This window comes from Convolutriloba macropyga, chromosome 6 (genome assembly GCF_964194025.1).
Source record: "Convolutriloba macropyga chromosome 6, txConMacr16.3, whole genome shotgun sequence".
In the NCBI taxonomy this organism is placed as follows: domain Eukaryota; kingdom Metazoa; phylum Xenacoelomorpha; order Acoela; family Convolutidae; genus Convolutriloba; species Convolutriloba macropyga.
In genome coordinates, this window is record NC_134473.1 from 2,050,426 (window position 1) to 2,062,381 (window position 11,956).

Here is an 11,956-nt window from a genome sequence, read left to right on the forward strand (position 1 = left end):
TCCCCAATAGAGGTGGTTTATCCGTGAGAATCCATAAATTCAATTACGAAGTTTTTTGTTGTTCTGAACTTTTTTAGCAGCATAGCAATATTTCTTTAATAACATTTAACACAAGAAAACACTTATTTTAAAGTAGTACAGCCACTTTGGTAGGTGGGCCCAAAAACGGACCCAAGAATATTACAGATGCTAACAAAACTTGCACAAAATGTTAACTTTCTTTTTTATGATTTTTCTGGGCAAAGTGTATGACTAACTAGGCAGAGGAAGGATAAAGCGTCAAAAATATAAAGTTATGCTGCGATCGCAACTTCTTCACTTGTACATAAAAACCATTTCCCCAATATAGGTGGGTTATTCGTGAGTAGCCATAAATTCAATTACGAAGTGTTTTTGTTGTTCTGAACTTTTTAGCAGCATAGCAATATTTTTAATAACATTTAACACAAGAAAACACTTAATTTAAAGAATTACAGCCACTTTGGTGAGTGGGCCCAAAAACGGGCCCAAGAAAATTACAGTTCTTACCAAAACTTGCACAAATGGCTATTTTTTGTATTTATTTTTTTTCTGGGCAAAATCTATCACTAACTATGCAGAGGAATAATAAAGCGTCAAAAATAAAAAGTTATGCTGCGATCGCAACTTCTTCACTTGTACATAAAAACCATTTCCCCAATAGAGGTTGTTTATCCGTGAGTATCCATAAATTCAATAACGAAGTGTTTTTGTTGTTCTGAACTTTTTTTAGCAGCATAGCAAAATTTTTTTAATAACATTTAACACAAGAAAACACTTATTTTAAAGTAGTACAGCCACTTTGGTAGGTGGGCCCAAAAACGGGCCCAAGAATATTACAGATGCTAACAAAACTTGCACAAAGTGTTAACTTTCTTTTTTATGATTTTTCTGGGCAAAGTGTATGACTAACTAGGCAGAGGAAGGATAAAACGTCAAAAAAATAAAGTTATGCTGCGATCGCAACTTCTTCACTTGTACATAAAAACCATTTCCCCAATATAGGCGGGTTATTCGTGAGTAGCCATAAATTCAATTATGAAGTGTTTTTGTTGTTCTGAACTTTTTTTAGCAGCATAGCAATATTTTAAATAAAATTTAACACAAGAAAACACTTAATTTAAAGAATTACAGCCACTTTGGTGAGTGGGCCCAAAAAGGGGCCCAAGAAAATTACAGTTCTTACCAAAACTTGCACAAAAGGCTAATTTTCGTATTTATTATTTTTCTGGGCAAAATCTATCACTAACTATGCAGAGGAATAATAAAGCGTCAAATATAAAAAGTTATGCTGCGATCGCAACTTCTTCACTCGTACATAAAAACCATTTCCCCAATAGAGGTTGTTTATCCGTGAGTATCCATAAATTCAATAACGAAGTGTTTTTGTTGTTCTGAACTTTTTTTAGCAGCATAGCAAATTTTTTTTAATAACATTTAACACATGAAAACACTTATTTTAAAGTAGTACAGCCACTTTGGTAGGTGGGCCCAAAAACGAGCCCAAGAATATTACAGATGCTAACAAAACTTGCACAAAGTGATAACTTTCTTTTTTATGATTTTTCTGGGCAAAGTGTATGACTAACTAGGCAGAGGAAGGATAAAACGTCAAAAATATAAAGTTATGCTGCGATCGCAACTGCTTCACTTGTACATAAAAACCATTTCCCCAATATAGGTGGGTTATTCGTGAGTAGCCATAAATTCAATTATGAAGTGTTTTTGTTGTTCTGAACTTTTTTTAGCAGCATAGCAATATTTTAAATAAAATTTAACACAAGAAAACACTTAATTTAAAGAATTACAGCCACTTTGGTGAGTGGGCCCAAAAACGGGCCCAAGAAAATTACAGTTCTTACCAAAACTTGCACAAAAGGCTAATTTTCGTATTTATTATTTTTCTGGGCAAAATCTATCACTAACTATTCAGTAGAATAATAAAGCGTCAAAAATAAAAAGTTATGCTGCGATCGCAACTTCTTCACTCGTACATAAAAACCATTTCCCCAATAGAGGTGGTTTATCCGTGAGTATCCATAAATTCAATTACGAAAAGTTTTTGTTGTTCTGGACTTTTTTTAGCAGCATAGCAATATTTTTAATAACATTTAACACAAGAAAACACTTAATTTAAAGAACTACAGCCACTTTGGTACGTGGGCCCAAAAACGGGCCCAAGAATAATACAGATGCTAACAAAACTTTCACAAAGTGTTAACCTCCTTTTTTATGATTTTTTCTGGGCAAAGTGTATGACTAACTAGGCAGAGGAAGGATAAAACGTCAAAAATATAAAGTTATGCTGCGATCGCAACTTCTTCACTTGTACATAAAAACCATTTCCCCAATATAGGTGGGTTATTCGTGAGTAGCCATAAATTCAATTACGAAGTTTTTTTGTTGTTCTGAACTTTTTTTAGCAGCATAGCAATATTTTTAATAACATTTAACACAAGAAAACACTTAATTTAAAGAATTACAGCCACTTTGGTGAGTGGGCCCAAAAACGGGCCCAAGAAAATTACAGTTCTTACCAAAACTCGCACAAAAGGCTAATTTTCGTATTTATTATTTTTCTGGGCAAAATCTATCACTAACTATGCAGAGGAATTATAAAGAGTCAAAAATAAAAAGTTATGCTGCGATCGCAACTTCTTCACTCGTACATAAAAACCATTTCCCCAATAGAGGTGGTTTATCCGTGAGTATCCATAAATTCAATTACGAAATGTTTTTGTTGTTCTGGACTTTTTTAGCAGCATAGCAATATTTTTAATAACATTTAACACAAGAAAACACTTAATTTAAAGAACTACAGCCACTTTGGTGAGTGGGCCCAAAAACGGGCCCAAGAAAATTACAGTTCTTACCAAAACTTGCACAAAAGGCTAATTTTCGTATTTATTATTTTTCTGGGCAAAGTCTATCACTAACTAGGCAGAGGAATGATAAAAATTCAAAAACATAAAGTTATGCTGCGATCTCAACTTCCTTACTTCTACAAAAAAAACATTTATGTAGGTTATTCGTGAGTAGGATTTTTCGTGAGTATCCATTAGATGTAGGTTATTCATGAGTATCCATTAATTCAATTAAGAAGCGTTTTTGTTGTTCCAAATTATTTTTGGCAGCATAACAATGTTTTTAATAACTTTTAACACAAGAAACCACTCAATTTAAGGAACTACAGCCACTTTGGTAAGTGGGCCCAAAAACGGGCCCAAGAATATTACAGATGGTACCAAAAAGTGCACAAAGTGTAAATTATTGTCTTTATGATTTTCTGGGCAAAGTATATCTCTAACTAGGCAGAGGAATGATAAAACGTCAAAAACATAAAATTATGCTGCGATCGCAATTTCTTCACTTGTACATAAAAACCACTTCCCCAATAGAGGTGGTTCATCCGTGAGTATCCATAAATTCAATTACGAAGTGTTTTTGTTGTTCTGAACTTTTTTTTGGCAGCATAGCAATATTTTAATAACATTTAACACAAGAAAACACTTAATTTAAAGAACTACAGCCACTTTGGTGATTGGGCCCAAAAACGGGCCCACGAAAATTACAGATGTTACCAAAACTTGCACAAAGTGTTAATTATCGTATTAATCATTTTTCTGGGCAAATTAAATCACCAACTAGGCAGAGGAATGATAAAACGTCAAAAATATAAAGTAAAGCTGCGATCGCAATTTCTTCATTTGTACATAAAAACCATTTTCCCATTAGAGGTGGGTTATCCGTGAGTATCCATAAATTCAATTACGAAATGTTTTTGTTGTTCTGGACTTTTTTAGCAGCATAGCAATATTTTTAATAACATTTAACACAAGAAAACACTTAATTTAAAGAACTACAGCCACTTTGGTGAGTGGGCCCAAAAACGGGCCCACGAAAATTACAGATGTTACCAAAACTTGCACAAAGTGTTAATTATCGTATTAATCATTTTTCTGGGCAAATTAAATCACCAGCTAGGCAGAGGAATGATAAAACGTCAAAAATAAAAAGTTATGCTGCGATCGCAACTTCTTCACTCGTACATAAAAACCATTTCCCCAATAGAGGTGGTTTATCCGTGAGTATCCATAAATTCAATTACGAAATGTTTTTGTTGTTCTGGACTTTTTTAGCAGCATAGCAATATTTTTAATAACATTTAACACAAGAAAACACTTAATTTAAAGAACTACAGCCACTTTGGTGAGTGGGCCCAAAAACGGGCCCAAGAAAATTACAGTTCTTACCAAAACTTGCACAAAAGGCTAATTTTCGTATTTATTATTTTTCTGGGCAAAGTCTATCACTAACTAGGCAGAGGAATGATAAAAATTCAAAAACATAAAGTTATGCTGCGATCTCAACTTCCTTACTTCTACAAAAAAAAACATTTATGTAGGTTATTCGTGAGTAGGATTTTTCGTGAGTATCCATTAGATGTAGGTTATTCATGAGTATCCATTAATTCAATTAAGAAGCGTTTTTGTTGTTCCGAATTATTTTTGGCAGCATAACAATGTTTTTAATAACTTTTAACACAAGCAGCATAACAATGTTTTTAATAACTTTTAACACAGTGTTAATTATCGTATTAATCATTTTTCTGGGCAAATTAAATCACCAACTAGGCAGAGGAATGATAAAACGTCAAAAATATAAAGTAAAGCTGCGATCGCAATTTCTTCATTTGTACATAAAAACCATTTTCCCATTAGAGGTGGGTTATCCGTGAGTATCCATAAATTCAACTACGAAGTGTTTTTGTTGTTGTGAACTTTTTTTAACAGCATAGCAATATTTTTAATAACATTTAACACAAGAAAACACTTAATGTAAAGAACTACAGCCACTTTGGTGAGTGGGCCCAAAAACGGGCCGAAGAAAAATACAGATGTTACCAAAACTTGCACAAATTGCTAATTTTCGTATTTATGATTTTTCTGGGCAAAGTCTATCACTAACTAGGCAGAGGAATGATAAAAAGTCAAAAACATAAAGTTGTGCTGCGATTTCAACTTCCTTACTTGTACATAAAAAACATTTCCCCAATAGATGTGGGTTATCCGTGAGTATCCATTAATTCAATTAAGTAGTGTTTTTGTTGATCAGAATTATTTTTGGCAGCATAACAATGTTTTTAACTAGTTTTAACACAAGAAAACACCTACTTTAAAGAACTACAGCCACTTTGGCGAGTGGGCCCAAAAACGGGCCCAAGAAAATTACAGATGCTACCAAAACTTGCACAAAGTGTCAATTTTCGTCTTTATGATTTTTCTGGGCAAAGTATATCACTAACTAGGCAGAGGACTGATAAAAAGTCAAAAACATAAAGTTATGCTGCGATCTCAGCTTTCTTACTTGTACATAAAAAACATTTCCCCAATAGATGTGGGTTATCCGTGAGTGTCCATTAATTCAATTAAGAAATGTTTTTGTTGATCCGAATCATTTTTGGCAGCATAACAATGTTTTTAATAAGTTTTAACACAAGAAAACACCTACTTTAAAGAACTACAGCCACTTTGGCGAGTGGGCCCAAAAACGGGCCCAAGAAAATTACAGATGCTACCAAAACTTTCACAAAGTGTCAATTTTCGTCTTTATGATTTTTCTGGGCAAAGTATATCACTAACTAGGCAGAGGACTGATAAAAAGTCAAAAACATAAATTTATGCTGCGATCTCAGCTTTCTTACTTGTACATAAAAAACATTTCCTCAATAGATGTGGGTTATCCGTGAGTATCAATTAATTCAATTAAGTAGTGTTTTTGTTGATCAGAATTATTTTTGGCAGCATAACAATGTTTTTAACTAGTTTTAACACAAGAAAACACCTACTTTAAAGAACTACAGCCACTTTGGCGAGTGGGCCCAAAAACGGGCCCAAGAAAATTACAGATGCTACCAAAACTTGCACAAAGTGTCAATTTTCGTCTTTATGATTTTTCTGGGCAAAGTATATCACTAACTAGGCAGAGGACTGATAAAAAGTCAAAAACATAAAGTTATGCTGCGATCTCAGCTTTCTTACTTGTACATAAAAAACATTTCCCCAATAGATGTGGGTTATCCGTGAGTATCCATTAATTCAATTAAGAAATGTTTTTGTTGATCCGAATCATTTTTGGCAGCATAACAATGTTTTTAATAAGTTTTAACTCAAGAAAACACCTACTTTAAAGAACTACAGCCACTTTGGTGAGTGGGCCTAAAAACGGGCCCAAGAAAATTACAGATGTTTTCAAAACTTGCACAAAGTGTTTACTTTCGTATTTATAGTTTTTCTGAGCAAAATCCATTACTAACTAGGCAGAGAAACAATAAAAAGTTAAAAATTTTAAAGGTATGCTGCGATCGTAACTTCCTCACTTCTACATAAAAACCATTTCCCCAATAGTGGTGGGTTATCAGTGAGTATCCATTAATTCAATTAGGAAGTTATTTTGTTGTTCTGAACTAATTTTGGCAGCATAAAAATGTTCTTGAAACATTTAACATAAGAACACACTAAAATAAAAGAACTACAGCAACTTTGGAAGGTGGGCCCAAAAAGGGGACAAAGACAGTTACAGATTTTACCAAAACTTGCACAAAATTTTAGTTTTATGATTTTTCTGGGCAAAGTCTATCACTAACTAGGCACAGGAATGATAAGAAGTCAGAGTTTAAAACTTTATGTTGCGATCCCAATTTCTACAATTGTATATAAAAACCATTTCCCCAATAGGGGTGCGTTATCCGAGATTATCCATAAGTTCAATTAGGAAGTTGTTTTATTGTTGTGAACTATTTTTTGGCAGCGTAACAATGTTTTTAAAAAGATTTAACCTGAGAAAACACTAAAATAAAAAAAATTAGCAGTATAGCAATATTTTTAATAACATTTAACGAAAGAAAAAACTTAATTTAAAGAACTACAGCCAATTTGGTGAGTGCGCCCAAAAACGGGCCCAAGAAAATTACAGATGTTACCAAAACTTCCACGAAGTGTTCATTTTCGTATTTATGATTTTTCTGGACCAAGTCTATCACTAGTTGGCAATGGAAAGATGAAAAGTGAGAAACATAAAGTTATGCTGCGATCTCAACTTCCTTACTTGTACAAAAAAAACCATTTCCCCAATAGATGGGGGTTATTCGTGAGTATCCATTAATTCGATTAAGAAGTGTATTTGTTGTTCCGAATTATTTTCGGTGCAGCATAACAATGTTTTTAATAACTTTTAACACAAGAAAACACTTAATTTAAAGAACTACAGCCACTTTGGTAAGTTGGCCCAAGAATATTACAGATGTTATCAAAACTTGCACAAATTGTAAGTGTTCGCATTTATGAGTTTTCTGGGCAAAATCCTTCACTAACTAGGCAGAGAAACACTAAAAATTTAAAAATTATAAAGTTATGGTGCGATCCCAACTTGTTCACTTGTACATAAAAACCATTTCCCCAATGGAGGTGGGTTATCCGCGAGTATCCTTTAATTCAATTAAGAAGTATTTTTGTTGTTCCGAATTTTTTTGTGGCAGCATAACATAACTTTTAACACAAGAAAACGCTTAATTTAAAGAACTACAGCCACTTTGGTAAGTGGGCCCAAGAATATTACAGATGTTATCAAAACTCGCACAAATTGTAAGTGTTCGCACTAATGAGTTTTTTGGGCAAAATCCATCACTAACTAGGCAGAGAAACACTAAAAATTTAAAAATTATAAAGTTATGGTGCGATCCCAACTTGTTCACTTGTACATAAAAACCATTTCCCCAATGGAGGTGGGTTATCCGCGAGTATCCTTTAATTCAATTAAGAAGTATTTTTGTTGTTCCGAATTTTTTTGTGGCAGCATAACATAACTTTTAACACAAGAAAACACTTAATTTAAAGAACTACAGCCACTTTGGTAAGTTGGCCCAAGAATATTACAGATGTTATCAAAACTTGCACAAATTGTAAGTGTTCGCATTTATGAGTTTTCTGGGCAAAATCCTTCACTAACTAGGCAGAGAAACACTAAAAATTTAAAAATTATAAAGTTATGGTGCGATCCCAACTTGTTCACTTGTACATAAAAACCATTTCCCCAATGGAGGTGGGTTATCCGCGAGTATCCTTTAATTCAATTAAGAAGTATTTTTGTTGTTCCGAATTTTTTTGTGGCAGCATAACATAACTTTTAACACAAGAAAACGCTTAATTTAAAGAACTACAGCCACTTTGGTAAGTGGGCCCAAGAATATTACAGATGTTATCAAAACTCGCACAAATTGTAAGTGTTCGCACTAATGAGTTTTTTGGGCAAAATCCATCACTAACTAGGCAGAGAAACACTAAAAATTTAAAAATTATAAAGTTATGGTGCGATCCCAACTTGTTCACTTGTACATAAAAACCATTTCCCCAATGGAGGTGGGTTATCCGCGAGTATCCTTTAATTCAATTAAGAAGTATTTTTGTTGTTCCGAATTTTTTTGTGGCAGCATAACATAACTTTTAACACAAGAAAACACTTAATTTAAAGAACTACAGCCACTTTGGTAAGTTGGCCCAAGAATATTACAGATGTTATCAAAACTTGCACAAATTGTAAGTGTTCGCATTTATGAGTTTTCTGGGCAAAATCCTTCACTAACTAGGCAGAGAAACACTAAAAATTTAAAAATTATAAAGTTATGGTGCGATCCCAACTTGTTCACTTGTACATAAAAACCATTTCCCCAATGGAGGTGGGTTATCCGCGAGTATCCTTTAATTCAATTAAGAAGTATTTTTGTTGTTCCGAATTTTTTTGTGGCAGCATAACATAACTTTTAACACAAGAAAACGCTTAATTTAAAGAACTACAGCCACTTTGGTAAGTGGGCCCAAGAATATTACAGATGTTATCAAAACTCGCACAAATTGTAAGTGTTCGCACTAATGAGTTTTTTGGGCAAAATCCATCACTAACTAGGCAGAAGAACAATAAAAAGTTAAAAATTATAAAGTTATGCTGCGATCCCATCTTGTTCACTTGTACATAAAAGCCATTTCCCCAATAGAAGTGGGTTATCCGCGAGTATCCTTTAATTCAATTAGGAAGTGTTTTTGTTGTTCTGACCTTTTTTAGCAGCATAACAGTGTTTTTAATAACATATAACACGAGAAAACACATAATTTAAAGAATAACAGCCACTTTGATAAGTGGACCCAAAAACGGGCCCAAGAAATTTGCAGATGTCACCTAAACTGGCACAAAATGTTAATTTTCGTTTTTATGATTTTTTCGGGGGAAATCCATCACTAACTAGACAGAGCAACGATAAAAAGTCAAAACTAAAAAGTTATGCTGCGATCGCAACGTCTTCACTTGCACATAAAAACCATATCCTCAAAAGAGGTGGGTTATCCGTGAGTATCCATTATTTCAATTACGAAGTGTTTTTGTTGTTCGGAGCTATTTCTGTCAGCATAACAAGGTTTTTAAAAACAACTAACATAAGAAAACGCTAAAATAAAAAACTACGGCCAATTTCGTTGGCGGGCCCAAAAACGGGCCCAATGAAAATTACAGATGTTACCAAAACCTGCATAAAATGTTAATTTTCTTATATGATTTTTTTGGGCGAAATCTATCACTAACTAGGCAGAGGAACGATAAAAAGTCAAGAATTATAAAGTTATGTTGCGATCGCATCTTCTTCACTTGAACATAAAAGCCATTTCCCCAATAGATGTGGGTTATCCGTGAGTTTTTCTTGATTCAATTAAGATGTGATTTTGTGGTTCTGAAATATTTTTGGCAGCATAACAATGTTTTTAAAAACATTTAACACTAGAAAACACTTATATTAAAGAACTATAGCCACTTTGGTAAGTGGGCCCAAAAACGGGACCACGAAAAATATAGATGTTACCAAAATTTGCATAAATTGTTAATTTTCTTATTTATGGTTTTTCTGGACAAAGTCCATCACTGACAAGGCGGAGGAACGATAAAAAGCTAAAAATTATAAAGTTATGCTGCGATCGTAACTTCCTCACTTGTACATAAACCCATTTCCCCAATAGAGGTGGGTTATCCGTGAGTATCCATTAATTCAATTAGGAAGTGGTTTTGTTGTTCTGAACTAATTTTGGCAGCATAACAACGTTTTTTTAAACATTTAAGATAAGAAAACACTAAAATAAGAGAACTACGGACACTTTGGTAGGCGGGTCAAAAACGGGCCCAAGAAGTTTACAGATGTTACCAATATCAGCGCCAAGTTCTAATTTTCGTTTTAAAGATTTTTCTGGGCACACACTATCAACAACTTGGCAGAAGAATGGAAATAAGGCAAAAATTTTAAACTTATGCTGCGATCCCAACTTTTTCGCGTGTACATAAAAACCATTTCCCCTATAGAGATGGGTTATCCGTGAGTATCCATTAATTCCATTACGAAGTCTTTTTTGTTGTTCTGAAATATTTTTGGCAGCATAACAATGTTTTTAAAAACATTTAACTGAAGAAAACACTAAATTAAAAAAATACGGCCACTTAGGTAGATGGGCCCAAAAACGGGCCCAAGAAATTTAGATGTTACCAAAGCTTACACAAAACATTAATTTTCGTTTTTAAGTTCTTTTTTGGACAAACTCCGTCACTAACTAGGCAGAGGAACAATAAAAGATCAAAAAGTATGAAGTTATGCTGCGATCTCAACTTCCTTACTTGTACATAAAAACCATTTCCCCATGTGGGTTATCCGTGAGTATCCATTATTTCAATTAAGAAGTGTTTTTGTGGTTCTGATTTTTTTTGGCAGCATAACAATTTTTTTAATAACATTTAACACAAGAAAACACTTAATTTAACGAACTACAGTCACTTTGGTAAGTGCGCCAAAAACGGGCCCAATAAAATCAAATACGTTACCAAAACGTGCCCAAATTGTTATTTTTCGTACTTATTATTTTTCAGGGCAAAGTCCATCACTAAATAGGCAGAGGAACGATAAAAAATCATAAACTATAAAGTTATGCTGCGATCGCAAATTCTTCACTTGTACATAAAACCCATTTCCCGATAGAGGTGGGCTATCTGCGAGTATCCTTTAATTCAATTAGGAAGTGTTTTCGTTGTTCTAATTTTTTAGCAGCATAACAATGTTTTAATAACATTTAACACAAGAAAACACTGAATTTAAAGAACTAGAGCCACTTTGGTAAGTGAGCCCCAAAAACGGGCCAAGAAAATCAAATACGTTACCAAAACGTGCACAAAGTGTTTTTTTTCGTACTTATTATTTTTCAGGGCAAAGTCCATCACTAACTAGGCAGAGGAACGATAAAAATTCATAAATTATAAAGTTATGCTGCGATCGCAACTTCTTCACTTGTACATAAAACCCATTTCCCCAATAGAGGTGGGCTATCTGCGAGTATCCTTTAATTCAATTAAGTTGTGTTTTCGTTGTTCTGATTTTTTTTTGCAGCATAGCATTGTTTTTAATAACATTTAGCACAAGAAAACACTGAATTTAAAGAACTACAGCCACTTTGGTAAGTGAGCCCCAAAAACGGGCCCAAGAAAATCAAATACGTTTCCAAAACGTGCACAAAGTGTTATTTTTCGTACTTATTATTTTTCAGGGCAAAGTTCATCACTGGCTAGGCAGAGGAACGATAAAAATTCATAAATTATAAAGTTATGCTGCGATCGCAACTTCTTCACTTGTACATAAAAACCATTTCCCCAATAGAGGTGGGCTATCTGCGAGTATCCTTTAATTCAATTAAGAAGTGTTTTCGTTGTTCTAATTTTTTTTAGCAGCATAGAATGTTTTTAATAACATTTAGCACAAGAAAACACTGAATTTAGAGAACTAGAGCCACTTTGGTAAGTGAGCCCCAAAAACGGGCCAAGAAAATCAAATACGTTACCAAAACGTGCAAAAAGTGTTTTT